Source organism: Galeopterus variegatus, unplaced genomic scaffold (genome assembly GCF_000696425.1).
Source record: "Galeopterus variegatus unplaced genomic scaffold, G_variegatus-3.0.2 Scaffold5001, whole genome shotgun sequence".
Lineage (NCBI taxonomy): Eukaryota > Metazoa > Chordata > Mammalia > Dermoptera > Cynocephalidae > Galeopterus > Galeopterus variegatus.
In genome coordinates this window covers 94,798-100,553 of record NW_007731112.1, presented here as the reverse complement: position 1 = coordinate 100,553, position 5,756 = coordinate 94,798, and the positions used below count along the sequence as shown (strand labels likewise).

The window sequence follows — 5,756 nt, the reverse complement described above, 5'->3', positions numbered from 1 at the left end:
TATATATATATATATATATATATATATATATATATACACCACAGTTTTTTAATCCATTCATACATTGATGGGCATTTAGGTTGATTCCATCTCTTGGCTACTGCGAATAGCATTGCACTGACCATACGAGTACAGGTGTATTTTTGATATATTGATTTCATTTCCTTTGGGAATATACCCAGTGGGGTAGCTGGGTAAATGTAGATATATTTTTAGCTCTCTGAGGAGCCTCCATACTGATTTCCACAATGCCTGTGCCAATTTACATTCCCACCAACGATGCAGGAGGGTTCCCTTTTCTCTGCGTCCTTGCCAGCATTTGCTGTTTTCTGTGTTGTTTATAATAGCCATTCTAAGTGGCGTGAGATGATATCTCGTGGTTTTAATTTGCATTTCCCTGATGCCTAGTGCTGTTGAGCATTTTTTCATGTGCCTTTTGGCCATTTGTATGTCTTCTTTTTGAGAAATATCAGACTTACAATTTAATGTAGCATGCCTAGATTTCAGTTTCCTATACTATGGAATAAACTCAAGAATATCTAATGTACTTCCCAAATTCCAAATTCTGCAATTAATTCCATAATCTTCAGGGTGTGCCTACAACATTAGCATGTTTTAGTAATACCGATGAGTACGGGATTATAGTCACACATAAAGGATCCCCAGTTCTGCTGCTTACTTCCAATGCAATCTTGGGCAGGTAATCTTTCTGAATTCCAGTTTATTCAACTTTAAAACAGAGTGAATGCTCCAATAGCAAACATTGTTGATGTCCTGCTCCATAACCCCTGGCCCACTGCAGCTGCAGGGGACAGCTCCCATGCCCATCAGCCACCCACCTTTGGGCCTGCCTTGGTCTCCTTTGCTGCCTCTGGGCTTTTTATGGTGCCACAAGAGCTTGTACAGTCCAAAAGTGCCAGGGATTTAATGCCCCCAGGTGAAATCCTCCACTAGTGAGAGACAGAAGTCTTCTCTACCCTTGGTGGGACAATTCAGAGGTAAATTCACACAGTTCCTCAGATGGTCCCCAGCTGGATAGAGCTCCAGTTGCCCACAGTGGTAATCTGCCCATTCACTCACCCTGTACTGGTGAATTAATCTCTCATCTCCCCATCTCACTTTTCATGCTAACTCATTGTGCTTCTTGGGATCACCTCCCAAATAAACTACTTGGACACAATCTCTTGTCTCAGGTTTTGCTTTTGGGAAACCCCATTTCACAATTGCTGTGATGCCTGAGAACAGGTGTATAGAGCACCTACTAGATCCCACAGTAAGACCCAACAAATAGTAACTATTATTATATCTGACAATTGAAACAGAATTTCGTGAATCTAGGCAATGTTTAGATCGTGTTTCTATTGTTAAGTGGTGTTTACATCTTGCTAGAGCATATTTACACAATTTTATGAAGTATATCAAATGCAAAGAAAATTTTGTAAGTGGGGAAACTTTAGATATGATTAAAATCTTGGTATAGGAAAATATTTACTAAGGAATTTTTGCTCTTTTTCACTTTCTCGTTTCTCCTTTTCATTGTTTCATATGAAGTCATAAATCTATTTCTGTATGTAATCTCATGAATTGAGAACTATTTTCTTGAAGAAATAAGTTGAAGATCATTAATAATATGAAGGAAAATGTGTATAAATATAAATCTTTTTTTTTTGGCATCTGGCTGGTACAGGGATTGAATCCTGGACCTTGGGGTTGTCAGCACCATGCTCTAACCAACTGAGCTAACCAGCCAGCCTCTAAATTTGGGGGGGCAGGGGGTTGGGGGGTCTGGCCAGTAAGGGAATCTGATTTTTTAAAAGACTAATCAATAAATATAAATCTTTTGACTACTATTCAATGATTGCACAGTTGTTCAATCATCAAGGTCATTTATTCGACTTTATTTAACATGGAAATTTTACAAAAGAATGTTAGGTACTTTGTATTTCCTTCACTGCTAGGATTGAATTCCTTTAATCATTTCTTAATGTATACCTTTCCTAAGCAAATGCACTTAAAAAGTATGTTGTTTCTTGATGTTAATATGTCTCTCTTCAATTTAAAGTGTATTCTCAGCTTGAAAGAAATTCCATGAACAAGTACACAACTTATCTGAAAGTTCTTTAAAAAATGATAAAATGGAGAAGAATGAATCTTGTAGCAAGGTAGGTATGTCAATACTATCAACTCTTTTTTTTTTCCTTTGCCTTTTTGTCCCCCTCGGCATCTGGCTGGTACAGGGATCAAACCCTGGACCTTGGTGTTTTCAGCACCACACTCTAACCAATGAGCTAACCGGTCATCCCAGAACTATCAATTCTTAATTGCACATGCTAACAGAAAAGACCGCTCTAAGGTTTCTGTATTTATGGGCACAGGCTTAACCAGTCTGGGCTTGCTCCAAGACCAGAAAGATATCCTGTGGGCAGTGTCAGGCACATGCAAAGGGAATGGTTTTTCTTGATGAAAGGGTGGCAGCCTTGTGACCCCAGTATATTGGTGGTGGGAATATAAATTGGTTCTTTCTGGAAAATAACTGTCTATCAGGAATATTTAAATATTCCTAACTCTTGACCTGGTAATTTCATTTGCGGGAAACATTTCTTAAGGAAATAATTAAAAATTTAGACATTTCATATGTGTAAGATGTTTATGGTGTTATTTACAATAGCAGGAGGGAAGAATGAAAGAAAAGGAGGAAAGAAGGAAAAAGAAAGGAAGGGAAATGGGAAGAAGGAAAGAGAAAGAAAAGAGAAAAAGGAAATTGAAATCAAACTAATACTCAGTAACCAGAGAATGATTCAATAAATTTTGATGTGTTCATATGATGGTATTTTGCAGCCATGAAGATAATTTTATTTATCTATAGCAATGTTTTTTTTTTTTTTTTCCTTTTTGTCTTTTTTTCGTGACCGGCAACGGATTGCAACCCTCGGCGTTGCTCCCGCCCCTCGCTCAGCCAGTGAGCAGCCGGTCTGTATGTGGGATCCGAACCCTTGGCGGGAGCGCCGCCGTGCTTCCCAAGCGGCGCGCTGTAGCAGTGCGCCACCGGACCGGCCCCTATAGCAATGTTTTGATATCATTCATGTGTAAAAACTTCTATTGCTCAAGAAAAAAGTTACAATAGGCAAATGATATAAACAGGAAATTTACAAAGTAAAAAAAAAAGGCCAGTAAACATTTAAAAAATCCACTCAGTAATTGTCGAATAAATTTAAATTACAAAAACTACAAGCTATCATTTTTTTTTTCCTTTTTGTCTTTTTTACTGACCGGTAACGGGATCGCAACCCTCGGTGTCGCACCCATACCGGGGACCAGCAACGGGATCGCAACCCTCGGTGTTGCGCCCGCACCACGCTCAGCCAGTGAGTGGAACCGGTCTCCACATGGGATTCGAACCCTCGGCAGGAGAGCCACCGCGCTCCCAAGTGGTGCACTCTCCAGTGCGCCACCAGGCCGGCCCAACAAGCTATCATTTTTGACTATGAAAATGGCAAAGATCTTAAAAAAATTATACCCAGTGCTGCCAAGAGGGTTGAAGGCCTTTCTATAAAACAGCAGTATGTATCAGAGCTTAAACATATGCATACCTTTCTACCCAGCGTATTGGTTTTGAAAAAAATATTCACAGCCTAATTGAGATTTCTTAAACTTTTCTTTATAGCAACTTGTTTCTACCTCGTTAGTCAGATATTTAAAGGTAAACAGGAAGTGTGATACATATTGTTATGTGAAAGAAGCCAGTCTGAAAGGGTCCATAATATATGATTCCATTTCTGTGACATTCTGGAGAAGACAAAGTACAGGATCTGTAAAGAGATCAGTGGTTGCAAGGGCTTTAGGGAGGGCTGAATAGTAACACAGGGAATTTTTTTAGGGTTGTAAAACTGTTCTATATGATACTGTAATGGATCATGTATATAATGGATACTTGACATAATGCATTTGTCAAATCCCATAGAACTTTACAAAGAGTGAATCTTAATGTATGCAAATTTAAAAAATCATTCATGAGGTGGAGATCTCAGTATAGAATACAGATGATGACAAAAGAATCTAACTGTGTTACATATGGATGAAATCACCTCACCAAAAGGGGTAGGTGGAAAAGGTGCTGATCTAAGTCTCTTTGGAAATGAGTGGAGTCTATGTGATTAAAGGCAAAAGAAGGGCCGGCCCGGTGGTGCACTGCTACAGTGCGCCGCTTGGGAGCGCGGTGGCGCTCCCGCCGAGGGTTCGGATCCCACATACGGACCGGTTCCCGCTCACTGGCTGAGCGAGGTGTGGGAGCAACACTGAGGGTTGCGATCCCGTTGCCGGTCCCGGTCCAGTCCGGGCGCGACACTGAGGGTTGCGATCCGTTGCCAGACACGAAAAAAAAAAAGACAAATAAATAAATAAATAAATAAATAAAGGCAAAAGAAACTGTACACGATGAAGAACACAAACACTGTGCTTTAATTGATAAAGTTGTATCTCATGGGGTATATGTTAACAGTTCTGAAACTACTTGTATTATAACAGTTTCTGTTATAATAACAAAAGACTTGGAACTGGGTGATTTATAAAGAAAAGCAAAATTTATTGCTTACAGTTTCTGAGGTTGGGAAGTCTAAAGTCCAAGGAACACATCTGGTGGTGGTGACAGGGACCCAGGGGTCTCACATTGCAAGATGGTGGAAGCAGAGAGAGCAAGAGAAAGACAGATGTTCTGATATACTTGTAAGTGAAAATGTGATTTAAGACATATAACACTTGTTTTTACAAATATGTCTACATATGTAAGTATTTATAGAAAAAAATCTAGATATGAATACACAGAAATATTGACAGTTGCAATCTGAATGGTGGAGGTCATAGTACATCTATAATCAGAAGCAATCAGTGAACTATTAAAAAGTAATGTTCTTGAAGGATCTTCAACAATATAAAAATGTTAAGTAGGAAAAGAGGAGAAAGTGCTATTTTTAGTATCACCTTAATTATATAAAAATATTCAGTGTTTTAGAAGAAAATACACCAGCATATTAATGTGCTTTTCTCTGAGAGATTATATTACCAAAGATTCTAAGATTCTTATCAATAAGTATATATATGCAAACATATACATATATACCTAAATAAAAAAACAAATTTAAATATAGATACCAATATAAATCCTGTTATAGCATAGGACAAGAAAAAGAGTTGGTTATACATTTAAATTCAATCTCTTTGTGAATGAGAGATTTCATCTTATTGGGGAGGATGAGAAGAATTAGACAGGTGATCGGATCCAGTTTGGGATTAACCCCCAAAACAAATGATGGGCTTGGCCTCTTTTTTTCTCCCCAACTCCCTTTGCTAAGGCCAATTTGATTCATGTCCAATAGTTCTTCCAGCTCCCTTAGTTATTATTATTATTAATACAGTTTGTTCCCACTGAAACTGTGATATCATTGGCCATACACAGTAGCCATGAAAACCTTTGTAAGCATATTAACACTTCCATTTTTCTAAGTTGATCTATTGGAAGAGAATAACTATTTACTGGATGTCTACCATATGTACAGCCTTATAAGAAAAATAAAAAATTATAAAATATTGTTAGTCCAAACCATTAAACAATAACTTACCAGTGGCATAACGATTCAAAGTCATTCCATGATAGTGTACCACTGCCCCAGAGGCAGGATGACATAGTGGCAGGTGCGTGGACTTACGAGTCAGACTGCACTGGCTTCCCTCTATTGCTTTCTTATTCAATGTGTGACTTT

General features: G+C 38.4%; 1 non-coding gene across 1 annotated transcript; it reads right to left on the bottom strand.

The window, feature by feature from the left end:
- Window positions 1-1,675: 1,675 nt before the first annotated feature.
- On the bottom strand, window positions 1,676-1,749 carry TRNAV-GAC. The gene has a single exon. It is a non-coding gene; the product is annotated as a tRNA-Val (tRNA).
- Between the last annotated feature and the right edge of the window lie 4,007 nt (window positions 1,750-5,756).